The following is a 12,148-nucleotide window of genomic DNA, read 5'->3' as shown; positions in this document are numbered from 1 at the left end:
AGGGGATAAGAGAAACAACGGGAGCAGGAAAAGCCAGGAGAGGAAGTGATTCATATGTTTAATTCACCCTGCAGTTGCTGTCATCCCACTTTATTAGAGCTGCACGGCAGCGCTCGGGGCCCAGCTGAGATCTGGGTCCCACACGTGCTCAGCCTGGCCCGGGAGGGGCACTGAGGAGGCCAGCAGCATCCTTCACCTGCAGGGAAAGCAGATCATGGTGTGGGGCAGCAGCTCTGCTGCTCTGAGCTTTCCTCCTGAATTCTCCCCAGAAATGGGAGTGATTCCCTGGGGGGCACACTTATTTATAGAAACAGCTTTCTATAAATCACTCTCCATCCCTGCTTGTTCCTGCTGCCTCTGGAGCCGTGCTTGGCTCTTTCCATCACATCTGCTGGGCCTGTGACAAGATGCTGGGTCATCTGCTGCCCTCAACCTCCCAGGTTTGGATTTGGGAGCTGCAGCTGTTGAAGCCAAGGTCCCCTGGGCTGCACCCCAGCTGTGCAATGGGAGCCTCAGAGCAAGAGGAAGGAGGGATCTGCTCTCCATAATCCCCACGCTGGGCACTGGGGAAAGGGCTGGAGCTCAAAAGAGCACCTCAAGGCCGTGCCTTGTGCACCAAACATTTATTTAACCATCTGCCGTCTGTGCTGGATGAGTTTGGCAGCGAGCACAGCTGGAGCAGGAGTGGAAGAAATTTGTCTCGTGTGGCAGCAGGCTGGAGGTGGGTCCTGTTGGGCTCAGGGCAGGCAGAAACCCACCCTGAAGGGAGGGTGAAACCCTCCATGTCCTCCTGTAATGCTTGGGAGCTGGTGGGGCTCAGCAGGCAGGTTTACAGTAGGGCTGTGTGTGCTTATAATGAAATGGAAGAGATCCATCTTGTGCAAAATACAGATTTTATAGTCACAGAATATCCTGAGTTGGAAGGGACCCACAAGGATCATCGAGCCCAACTGCTGGCCCTGCACAGTCCCAAAATTCACACCTTGTGCCTGGGAGTGTTAGATAGGACAGTTTACTCAGCAAGACAGCACAAGGAGAGGCTTTCTTTATGTAGGAAATCATATTTTTTAATGTTGGAAACAGTATTATTTAATGTAGGGAGCTGCCTCCTGCATCCCCTGGGTTGCTGTGGGTCCCTCTGTGAGGCTGGAAGCAGCCAGCCAAATCCCCAAGGCCTGCAGTGGCAGAGGAGCAGAGCTCTTTACAGGCTCTGACATGTGCCAGGTAGGACAAAGGTGGGCATTCCAGGGTGGTGGCTTCATCTCCAGCCTGCAGAATGGCAAAGGATGGTGTCCCTGGTGGCAGTGAGCTGTGCCCAGGCAGAGGGATGCAGTGCTCATGGATCCACCCTGGAAAAGAGCCAGAGGGGAGAAGCTGCTCCAGGCACCTGGAGACCAAGGGGGAGCAAGTTCACCCCAGCCCTGGAGTGCTTTGAGGGGAAAAAACAAACCCCAGAAACCCTTTAATGGGATCCAGCAGGCCACACACCCCATCCTGCTTGCTTAGCAGATGTGTTCTTGTGATCAGCATCAGCATCCTAAACAAGGGTGTGATTTGGTCCCATCAGCATCCTAAATAAGGGTCTGACTTGGTCCCATCAGGATCCTAAACAAGGGTGTGATTTGGTCCCATCAGCATCCTAAATAAGGATCTGATTTGGTCCCATCAGCATCCTAAACAAGGGTCTGATTTGGTCCCATCAGGATCCTAAACAAGGGTCTGATTTGGTCCCATCAGGATCCTAAACAAGGGTGTGATTTGGTCCCATCAGGATCCTAAACAAGGGTCTGATTTGGTCCCATCAGGATCCTAAACAAGGGTCTGATTTGGTCCCATCAGGATCCTAAACAAGGGTGTGATTTGGTCCCATCAGGATCCTAAACAAGGGTGTGATTTGCAGCTTCCTGGGCTGGGAGTGAGTGCTTGGATCCAGGGGCCAGCCTTGCTGTCTGTGCCCTGTGCTGAAGGTGCTGCTCCAGCCAGGGCTCCTGAACAGTTTCCCAGCAACAATTCCCTGAGCTCCTGGCTGCCTTCAGCTGGAGCTGCCCAAATGTGAGCTCTGGGGAAGGCGAGGGGGGAGGCACTGCAGCTGAATCTGCTGAAATCCTGGGCTGAGGAGCTGAAACCTTCTCCTTGCTCTCCTCAGAGCCGAGCTGCAGCTCTTGTTTTGGAGCACCGTTCCCATCAGGCAGCCCTGAGGTGAAACCCTGGAACAGGGAGAAGCTTTCTGAAGCCTGCCCGGGTGAGGTGGGCTGGGGGGAGCCTAGCAGCTCCTGCACAAGGAGGGGAGGTGAGAGCAGGGACACTCAGCTCCAGCTCATGAGAACCATTTCCTTCCCCCCTTATTCCATTGCTCAACCCAGGTCTGCTTTTCCAGATTTTAAAAATAGTGCAGAAGCTTCTGTTCCACATCAGCTGGGTGTAACAGGCTGTGCCCAGAGCTGGTACATGTAGGCCTCGTTTCTGTGTTCCTCTGATTCTTAGAATCTTCTTTTTTTTTCACATGATTTTGGGACTGCAGGTTCTCCTTGGCACAGCCAACTCCACCACTCCAGGTTTGTCCTGGAGGAATTCACAGCTGGGCTGTGACATTCCAGCATCCTGCTGGCCCCTGGGGAGTGCCTGGGACACTGGCCTTCATCTGAGGAAAGCTGTGCTGCCTTTCTGTGTGCTGCAGGTGATGTTTTTCCTCTGGGGTTATCAGCTTCCCCTGGATTGAGCTGAATTATCTGGATCCACATTTCCTCAAAAACCCCTTGAAACCTCATTTTTCCTGGCAGACGCATGGGGAGAGCTGTACTAAAGCTGATAAGAGCTGGCTCAGAGCTCAAGCTTTCACAAATACAGCTGCTCCTGTAAGGCTTTAACACCCATTGCCAGTGGCTGCAGCAAGCAGAGGGATCAGGGCAGGGCAGGAGGGCTCAGGATTTGTGCTGGTTCCAGGTGAGCAGCTTGGGGATTAGGTGGGAGCACTGGAGCATTGAGCTGTGGCTCTGCTGCATGCCTGGTGCCTCAGGTTTGAGCTTTCCTATTTTTTGGATTCTCTGCTGCTTTAGTGTGTGGGTCTGGGCTTCATGTAAAGGGATGGTGAGCTCTCTGCACAGAGCAGGGACACAAAACAATTCCTTCTCCAGCTGGGGACCAAGGACAAATGATCCAAATCTCAGCCCAAGAGCACAAACAACATGGGCTGAAGAGAGAAAAACAAGCAGGATGGGACTGCATGGGCTAAAGCTGGAATTGGACAATTAACTCCAATACACTAATAGACCAAAACTTATAAAAGTATACGACCCTGTGACTTGTTGTCCATTTTGTGGCCATTTTGGGTTGTGCTGCCCAAGGTGGATCCATGGAGGCCTCTTAATAAATCCCTGCTTTATTCTTTATCTCTGTCTAGTCTCTGTTCTAGGTCACCTTTCACAAGGCATCATGCCCAGGAGAGGGGAGGCATTCAGGATTTGTTTTTCTGGGGCCTGGTTTGCCCAAAGCTGGAACCCTTGGGGCTAAGAGAGGGATTTCCCTCTGGGCAGGGGTGGCAGACACAGAATGGTTTGGGTTGTGAGGGACCTTAAAGACCACCCAGTTCCACCCCGTTGCCAACACCTTCCTCTAGATCAGGTTGCTCCAAACCCTCTCCAGTGTGGCCTGGAGCCCTTCCAGGGATGGGATAAAGCATTCCATGGAATGGGGGCTTTGCAGGCCAGCTGTCTGGAGGATGTGACTCTGCATCCATACATACTCCTGAGTGGCCCACCAGGAGTGCCATGGGGCAAGGAAAAACTCTGGTGTAGAGGAGAGACTGCTCAGAGACTGGGATTGAGGGAAAAAACTGCACCAGGAGGGGAGAGGAGCCAAAAAGAAGCTCTTCAGGATTAGGTTTCCCTTGTATATATATCTCTGGGTGCCTCCTGCAGTGAGGCTCCCTCCCTGCCTGCTGGCAAGAGGATCCTGTTTGGCTCTGTTTAGACATTATTTCACTAATATTGTTGTTTATCATGTGTTGGAGCTGTGCCTGCAAGCCTGAGCAGCCCTGGGGATTCTGGCTGCCTCGCTGTGTGCCTCCCTGCTCCCTGGGCAGGATCACCCCCATGCAAACAGCACTGGGGCTCCCTGGGGATGCCCATCCCCAGCTCTCAGCTCTGCTCAGGGGGTCTTCAGCTCTTTGGTGTGTTCAGATAAATCTGGGGCAGGCTGGCACGTGGCTGGGCTGTGCAGTGACCCCATCTGCAGTGTTAAGGTCATTTTGCAGCTCTCTGGCATCAAATCTGTGGGTCAGATCCCACTGGGGGAGCCACTCTCTTTGTAAATCCATTGGTTGAAGGTTTGGGGAACAAAATCCTCTTCGTTTCTGGAGATCAAAGTGAGTTGAAAGGACAGATTCCTTTGGACTTGATGATCTTGTGGGCATTTTCCAACCTAAGTGATTCCATTCCATGATGTTTTGTGCTAAATTCCTCTTGATCCAAGCAGGTGAATGAGGCTGGAGCTGCCAAGGCCCAGGACATCCCAAATGAGTGGATGAGGCCCAGCCTGATGGCTCAGTGTGTTTGGAACAGGAATATCAGGTGGCTTTGGAGCTTCCTGGGCTTCCCTGCTCTGGGAGCTGGGGTGAGGATAAAACTGTGCCTGGCCCCTGCTTCTGCCCAGGCCAGGCTGGAGAAGATGGGGGAGATGAAGGCAGATTGCACAGCTGGGACAGAGTTGCTGGGATACTTTTCTGGAACTTTATTGCAACCTCAGCCTCATGACACGGTTGAGACAATTGAAAGATATATCAGCTCATGTTTTGTCAGAAGCAGCCAAAGATTTCTTTGTTACAGAGCATTTTAAAAACTTTCTAGCCAACAGCACATTGCTAAAGCTTGCAGACAATTGTTCTAGCCAGTCACTAAAAGCACACATACACCTGCTTCACACAAGGCTTGCTTGTCTTCTCTCTATTAACAATACACAATTCTCCATTTTAAGCTTAAAACTTTCTACTATCTTGCCAGGCAGATTTTTCTGTAGTCTTAAGGTCTATCTTAGCTTAAAACTCAAACTATTGTTTCATATCTTTGCTTGCTGTACTATTATAACTTTTTATACCTCCAAACTTTACAGTTACAACTAATTCTAAGTTTTGCTACTCTTTGTGTTTCTAAAACTTACTTTTTCAACTTTTTAAAAGTTGTCTTACCTTTAAAATATTTTTCCCACTGGCAGCCTGCATGATTTCTGTGCTGCTCTTGACAGGGCTCTCAAAAGGCCCTGTTCATCTTCTGGCATCTACAAACAGCATGGAAAAGGCAAAACTGTTAAATGTTGACTTTTTTTGGAGTCTTTAGAACAGATTGTGACAAACTGGCTGCCTACTGCAGCTGGAGTGCTGAACCCTCTCTTCATCTGGTGAAGGTAAATGTTTTATGAGGGAAGGGCATACAACTGATAGCATCCCAAATATAATAGACAAAAGCAGTGATTTTGGAGCTCTGCTTGACTTGGATAGGAATGAAGTCAGAACTTGCAGTGAGTAAAACATTTTCTGGTCCATTTCAGTGCTACTGTAAGTGCAGGAGCATTACAAGATGTTTGTTTCTGGAACCATTTGGGACCCAGCCCTAAGCTGTGCTCGTTAAAAATATTTTTAATAATTCACTAATATTTTAATAATGTGAAACACAACAAAGCTTCTGGTGAGGTCTGCAGCTGGGTGGAGGAGCTGAAGAGGACAAAATGCTGCTGCTGTTGGGTGTTTGGGAATCTGGAGCACTCTGTTGCACTGCTTGGGTGGAAATGAGTGGCTGGAGAGGAGTAGGGGCTTTGAAAAATCCATCAGAGCCTGGCTTAAAACCACCTGGATGAGCCCTGGAGCTGGGGAGGAGCTGCCAGCAGGTGCCAAGGAAGTTTTAAAAATACAGCCATTTAAAATCTACTGGTTTTATTTATTCTCTTGGGATAACACCCTGTTCTGCTTTGCAGTCAGGAGGATGCTGAGAAGTTGCCTTGGAGCAGATTCAAAGAAAGATGCTGAGGGTTTGTGGGGAGAAGTGCCACACTGCCAAGGTACCTGGTGGTGTGTTTGGGCTGTCTCAGGGAGGAGCTGGCTGGATCTGTCTCTTGGATTGCCACCAGAGCTTTAGGGTGAGGTCCTGCCCATCCTGACTGAGCACAAGGAGCTTTTTGGAGGAGCTGGGAAGATGCTGGAGCATGAATGAATGAATAAAGGGAGTGCTGGGTGAGATGTTTAGATGAAGCACTCATCTCCAAGATTCTCCTCATTCAGATTTGGGGATGAAGGTTTTAAAGAGACAGGATTTGCCCTGCTGTGCCTCTCTCCAAACCCTCTGGATCAGCCCTGGACCAGGAGCAGGGGAGGAGGAAACTGGGCAGCAGCTTTGCCCTGGTCCTGCCTGGCCACTGTTTGGGTTGGACTTTCAGTGTGTGTGGACACCAAAGAGCTTTGCCAAAGAGGTTTTTGCAGGGAGCTAATTGACTTTCCATCATCTCCTCGGGTCCTCTGGCGAGCGAAATGACTAAAACGCTGCCGCAGGCTTCCCAGTAAACAATGAGCAGTTGGTTTCACATGGCTCCCTGTCAAAAATCCCAAACTGGAAAGGCAGGAAAACAAACAATCAGATCAGAAAGAAATGGGTTTTTGGCACCCGTTTCCTCTGTGTTGACTGGGCTGTGAGACAGACCCTGAGAAATGGCTCAGATTTGAGTCAAACAGCCCAGGCAGGGATGGGGAGGGTGGGGAAGTGGATAAAAATGTCTCTGTGCTGAAATGCAGGCACCTGCAGGTGCAGAGGAGCAGGGGAAGAGCACAGGTCCCTGTGTGCTTCCCACATGGCACAGACATTTTAAACACAGGAGGATGGGTGGCGAAGCAGAACGAGTGCCAGGAAAATCTGTGCTCCAGCTGAAAGGTGGGATCTGGGAAGTGGAGAACAGCACTTGTTTCAGAAATGGAAATAAACTGAGGGTCTGAGGTGGAGCAGCAGGCAGGGCAAAGGCTTCTCCTTTGTGCTCAGGTCTCAGTGACAGGCTGCAGCTGCTGCCTGTTTGGTCATAACCCAGGTGACAAAACTCAGCCAGAGCATTTAGGGGGAAATTTGCTGATATTTTTATTTGCTGAAATTTTTCTTGGAGTAGCTGATGGGTAAATGAGATTTTTAGGATGTTTTTTCAGACAAGTTTAGTGCTTCTGGATCATCCCATTCAGGATGCAGCTTCCTTGTCATTCAGCTGCCCAGAAGTAAGATCCCAAAAGAGAAGTATCCATGTTTTTTTCTGTCTCCCACAGCACTCTGGTATTTTTCTTTTGCAACCTCCTCTCATAAATTTATTACTGAAAAGTTTTATTTTTTCTTTTTTAAATTTTCCAGGGAGGATTGTCTGGTTTTGGAAAAGTTCCTACTTCAGGAAAGTTTAGTCTCACTTTACATAAACATCCTGAGATGTAGGACGATTTTTTTTTTTTCCTCCTCTGGCCTTGTTAGCGTTGATATTATTGCGAGAGAGTAAATATTATTAAAGATGTTTCAAGCTCCATGGGCTCTCCTGTTGTTAAACAGAATTCTGTAGTTTGGCACAGGCAGCTGCTTGGGAACAAACCTTAGTGTGAGCGTGTGGCATTTACTAGAAAGTGCTTTTTTCACCCCAAGGTAGAATTCTGAGGATTTGCCAGCTGTGGAAGGCACACAGCACCCCTTGCCCAATTTCTCTTCCCTGTGGCAATTGCAGCTTCCTCTCTCCAGGGCAGCAGGACTTGCTCCTGATGGAAATCTGTGAATATCTGGGTCTCTCCTGCTCCCAGCACCTGATGGGACCAGCAGGCAATTTGGGCTGAAGGTTTTGCTGAATTCACTGGGTTTCTTTGTTTTTAAAGATGCTTTCAGCTGGCCCTGGGCTTCACCTCTTGTCTCTTTTGCTCTGTTTAAAATCCCCGAGGTTTATTGGTTAGAAAAACCACGCAGATCAGCTTGAAAGGCATGAGTGTGGTACTCAAAAGAGGCACAAGGAGCTGAAGTTTCTGATCCAGACTGGTCAACTTTACAGGTCCTGATGGCCCCAGAGAGGGTGAGGAGATGGACCCCACCACTAATTCCTGCTGGGAAGTGGAGGGGGGGTGATGCCATCCTGCTGCAGCTTCCCTGGGAGGGAAGGTGCTCCCTGAGTGGTGTTCCCTGATGTGCTGTGGGTCCTAGGCATGGACAGAGAGCATGGGCACTGCAGAAGGTGGAGGCATCACCCCCAAAAAAGCTGTTGGTCCACTCCTGCTTGGCAGAAAGCAGCGAAAAGTCAGCTTGAAGTAGGCACTGAGTGCTGCAATGCCTGGGCAAGAGCAGACCTTGCATGGGGGTCCCTTCCTCCAGCCCACCTCACTGGTGTTTGTCTCCCCTGCTCTCAAATCCCAGCAGCTTCCCCCTTGTCTATCCCACAGCTTAAATAATCCTTGCCACTGAGGTGTTTTTTTCTTATTCTAGTCTAATCTACAATTTACAGCCTCGTCCTGTTCCCTGTGGGGATGCAGAACAATTTATTCCCACAGCCTTTGCAGCAACCCTCTACATAATTGAAGACTGCTACCAAATCTCTTCTGATTCCCAGACTAGACAAATCTGATTCTTCCAGGCCAAATTTTTCCCCTGGAAAGTTGTGTTTTGCTGCCCTCTGAGCTGCCCCCTGTTAGTGTGCACCTGGAATGATTGTGGCTGTAGGTGTGGGGAGGAGGAGAAGGAGGAGGAGGAGGAAAACCAGTTAGGGTTTTGTGCTGTGGGTTAGAGCCTTGGAGGTCCTTGAGGTGGCTCTGCACAGTGCTGCTGGGTGGGGATAAAGGGTCAGCAGAGCCCATGGATCAGTGTAAGAAGTACAACAGATCGGGTCCAAGTGCTTTGGACAACACCCTGCAGGTTCTTCCAGGAACCTCAGAGGCTTTGCTCAAAGTCAGACACCCCTGGATGTACAAATGCTCATTCCAGCCTAGCTGGGCTTTGCAGCCCTGCATTTTTTTTGCTCTTTTCCTTGGGCTCTCCCCTGGGGGAGGCTCCTGCAGCTCCCCGGGAGTGCCGCTGCTCCCCCCAGGGACGGCAGCAGCTCGGCGCTGGGATGTCGGTGCTGCTCCCGATGCTGTCGCTCCACATTTCACTCCTGTCTGGCTCCGGCTGGTGGGAGGAGATGCTCAGCTTTGTCTCGGCGCTGATCAGGAGTGTCTTTTCTTTCGGGATGAGGAAGCTGATCTGCATTCGTGCTCAGTCATCCACGGAGCCGGCAGAATTATTCACGTAACGAGTTCCTGGGGAGAACCTGGCTTCTCCTCCCGCTGGAGCTGGGAGCAGCGGGAGAAGGGAAGGGGGACAGGGAGACGGGCGCTGGATGGTGAACTGCCCAGAGCCCAATCACCCCCAGCTCCCACCGTGAGCAGGTAACCATGGAGACATCTGAATGCAAGGCAGGCTCCCCGAGGAACAGCACGTGTGTATTTAAATAAACACACCCTGGCCTTGTGCTCTTGGAGCCTTCGAGCTGGCTCCCACCTGGGTAAGTCCCAGCTCAGAGAGGCCACGGAAAGCAGGGTTTGGGAGCACCGTGCAGGCAGGGCTGGGTGTGAGGTGGTGGCAAAGCCCTGCTCTGGGGAGCTGGAGGGATGCCCTCTAACTGGGAATGTTCTCATCCCCACCAGTGCCAGCTCGTGGGAGGATTACTGACAGGAGTGGACCCTGTGGCAGCATTTGCACCCTTCTGTACGTGCCAGAACGGCCTTGCTTGGGCTGGATCTTGGTGTGCAGGGTCCTGGGAGCTGTTTGAGGGATTTATATCCATCCCAAGGAGAATGGGAACATGTAGGTTTTCCTCCCCGAGGTGCTGGCAGGAGCATGAATGAATGAACGAAGGGAGTGCTGGATGTTTAGATGAAGCACTCGTCTCCAGGATTCTCCTCGTTCAGATTTGGGGGTGAAGGCTTTAAAGAGACAGCAGCCAGGCTGGGTGGCACGGTGTCCCTGTCAGGGGGTGGCAGAGATGCTGCAGAACCACACGGTGTCCTGGCAAGGCACAGGGAACAGAAGTGCTGTCCCAGCCCTGGGGTGTGTGCTAGGGCAGGGGTTGTGTGCCACGGAGCAGCACCTGCCCAGGCTCAGGGGCAGCTTTGGGGCCAGCCCTGGAGGATTAAAAGCCCAGGATGCTGCTGGGTGTTGCCAAGGCACGCAGGTTTCCTGGGATACTTTGCAGTGTGGTGGGAGGAAAAAGCCCAGGCAAAGGGACAGGGTGCTGTGGGCCACCCAAAGGAGCCTGCAGGCTGTGGTCTCCCAGAGGAGCAGTGAGATTTTGGGGGCTGCCGTGCCCAGCAGCTGGGCTGGTGCTGAGCTGGGCCAGGGGGAATAGAAGAAATCTGTGGCAGTGCTGGGGCTCCTGGAGTGACACGGAGCGGCTGTGTCACCTCCAGCCCAGCCTGGGAAAGGCAAGCAGAGCCCAAGCAGAAGGAGAGGAGATGCACCTCAGCAGACGGGGTTGAAGAGGGAGCCTGGAATGCACAGCCCCTTCCCGGCAGCGATTCCTGGCCCATCGGGAGCGGGGTGGGGGACACGCATCCGTGTCCCTTGTCCCCACAGCTGCCCTTCTTTTGGCTGGGTGTCACGGTCACCATGCCCCGGTGACCGAAGAGGAGGAGGAGGAGGGATTGGGGGGCAGTGGGGGGCCCCTGCCAGGTTTGGGGGCGCTGCTGCCGGGCCGTGCTGGGCCTGGCTGGGCAGAGGGGAGGCTGTGTGCCCCGTCCTTGCCCCGGGGCTGTGCCGGGGGCTGTGTGCCCGGACAGTTGCCGCCGTGTGTTGTCTCGGCTCCTTCCCTCCTTTGTTATCCCCCGTCTGCCCCCTCTGGTTTACGTGCGAGTTCCCTTCCTCCGATTGTCAGAAATTTCTTTTTCACTGTGTGGGCAGGAGACAGATTTTAACTGTCTCTATTTTCTTCCCTTTTTTTTTCTTTTTTTTTTTTTAAATTTCGTTTTATCCCCCCCTCCCCCTTCCCTTCCTTCCCTGCTCCTCTCGTCTCTCCCTCCCCCCTCCCTCTCCCCTCCCTCCCTTTTTTCCCTCCCTTCCCCACGGCTCTTTCCCTCCCTTTCCCATTACAAACCATGCCTCTGGAACAACCCCCGGCCGGATCCATGCCTCCGTGCCCAGGTAAGCCATGCCCAGCGGGATGGTGGCCCTGGGCCAGCTCCCGCTCGCTCTCCCAAAGTCCGCGGGGACATCGCGTGTGTCCCCCCCCGCTCGCTGCTACCTGTTGGGGACGGTCGGGAGCCGCCAGCTGGGGCTGTCTCCATCCTCCTCCTCCTCCTCCTCCTCCTCCTCCCTCTGAGCGATTCCCGGCGGACACCTCCTCCCCTCCCTCCTGTCTCCGCTCTCCGGGATGCGCGGGGGAAGGAGCCGGCGGCAGGCAGCGGCCACAGGTGGGTTCCGCCCGCGACCTCCGGGGCTCCGGCAGCGCTTTGGGACGACACCCCAAGTTTGGAGCCCGGCTCCCTGTTTTTCCCGTTCCCGAGGTTTTCGAGGCGCGGGGATCGGCTCTGGCAAAGTTTGTACTGAGGGAGGCTCGGCTCTCAGCTCGGGGTGCTCTGGGGGGGCTGGGGGTCCCGGGGGACCCGCCACCCTCGGGAAAGATCGTGTGTTAGTGCATGCCCCAGCGGTGAAGCCGCATTGGGGTGTCACCCCTCTGCTCACCTGCCTGGGTGCCCTGGGAGCCCTGGCTGGGATGCTCTGGGCTGCTCCGGCTCCAGCCCAGGGCTCCCCAGATGTGCGGGATCTCTCTGCTCCTCTCCTCTGCCTGCCCTCGGCACCACGGCTCTGTCTCCTGTTCCCTCCCTGTGCCTCTCTCCCCTCATTCCCCCTTTCTGTGGGTCAGGTGCTGCTCCCGGGCGCCTGGGTGTCGCTGGTGACAGTGGTGGACCAGCGGGGTCCTAAATCAGGGCTTGTTTGCCGCCTTGTTCCAGCTCTCCCAGCTCCTCTGGCGTTGTGTTTGGGTGCTCGTGGCTCCAGCGGCTGGAGCGGGGCCAGGGATGTCACATCCCTGCCATCCCGGACTGACAGGTGCCACCCGCACCCTCCCCGCGCGGTGTCCCCGGGGTCACACCTCCCGAGATGTCCCCCGGGTGATCTCGGGGCTCTCTCTG

The 12,148-nt window shown here is 53.2% G+C and overlaps 1 protein-coding gene and 1 long non-coding RNA gene across 9 annotated transcripts in view; one reads left to right on the top strand and one right to left on the bottom strand.

The window, feature by feature from the left end:
* Positions 1-732: 732 nt before the first annotated feature.
* On the bottom strand, positions 733-11,409 carry LOC135304808 (uncharacterized). Its single transcript, XR_010366044.1, has 3 exons — positions 11,260-11,409; positions 5,183-5,271; positions 733-1,349 (listed from the first exon to the last, which is right to left on the bottom strand). It is a non-coding gene; the product is annotated as an uncharacterized LOC135304808 (long non-coding RNA).
* Positions 11,072-12,148, top strand: part of CACNA1E (calcium voltage-gated channel subunit alpha1 E) — a 137,236-nt gene continuing 136,159 nt past the window's right edge. For 2 of the 8 annotated variants that reach the window (XM_064427637.1, XM_064427635.1), the window contains exon 1: positions 11,072-11,159. The gene's annotated coding sequence lies outside the window, so the exon portion shown is untranslated. The remainder of the gene's footprint in view (positions 11,160-12,148) is intronic. The other 6 variants (XR_010366041.1, XM_064427636.1, XM_064427632.1 and 3 more) reach the window with 4 other exon arrangements.

The sequence above is a fragment of the Passer domesticus genome, chromosome 7 (assembly GCF_036417665.1).
Source record: "Passer domesticus isolate bPasDom1 chromosome 7, bPasDom1.hap1, whole genome shotgun sequence".
In the NCBI taxonomy this organism is placed as follows: domain Eukaryota; kingdom Metazoa; phylum Chordata; class Aves; order Passeriformes; family Passeridae; genus Passer; species Passer domesticus.
Note: the sequence above shows the minus strand (reverse complement) of the source record. Positions and strands in the feature narration are given on the sequence as shown.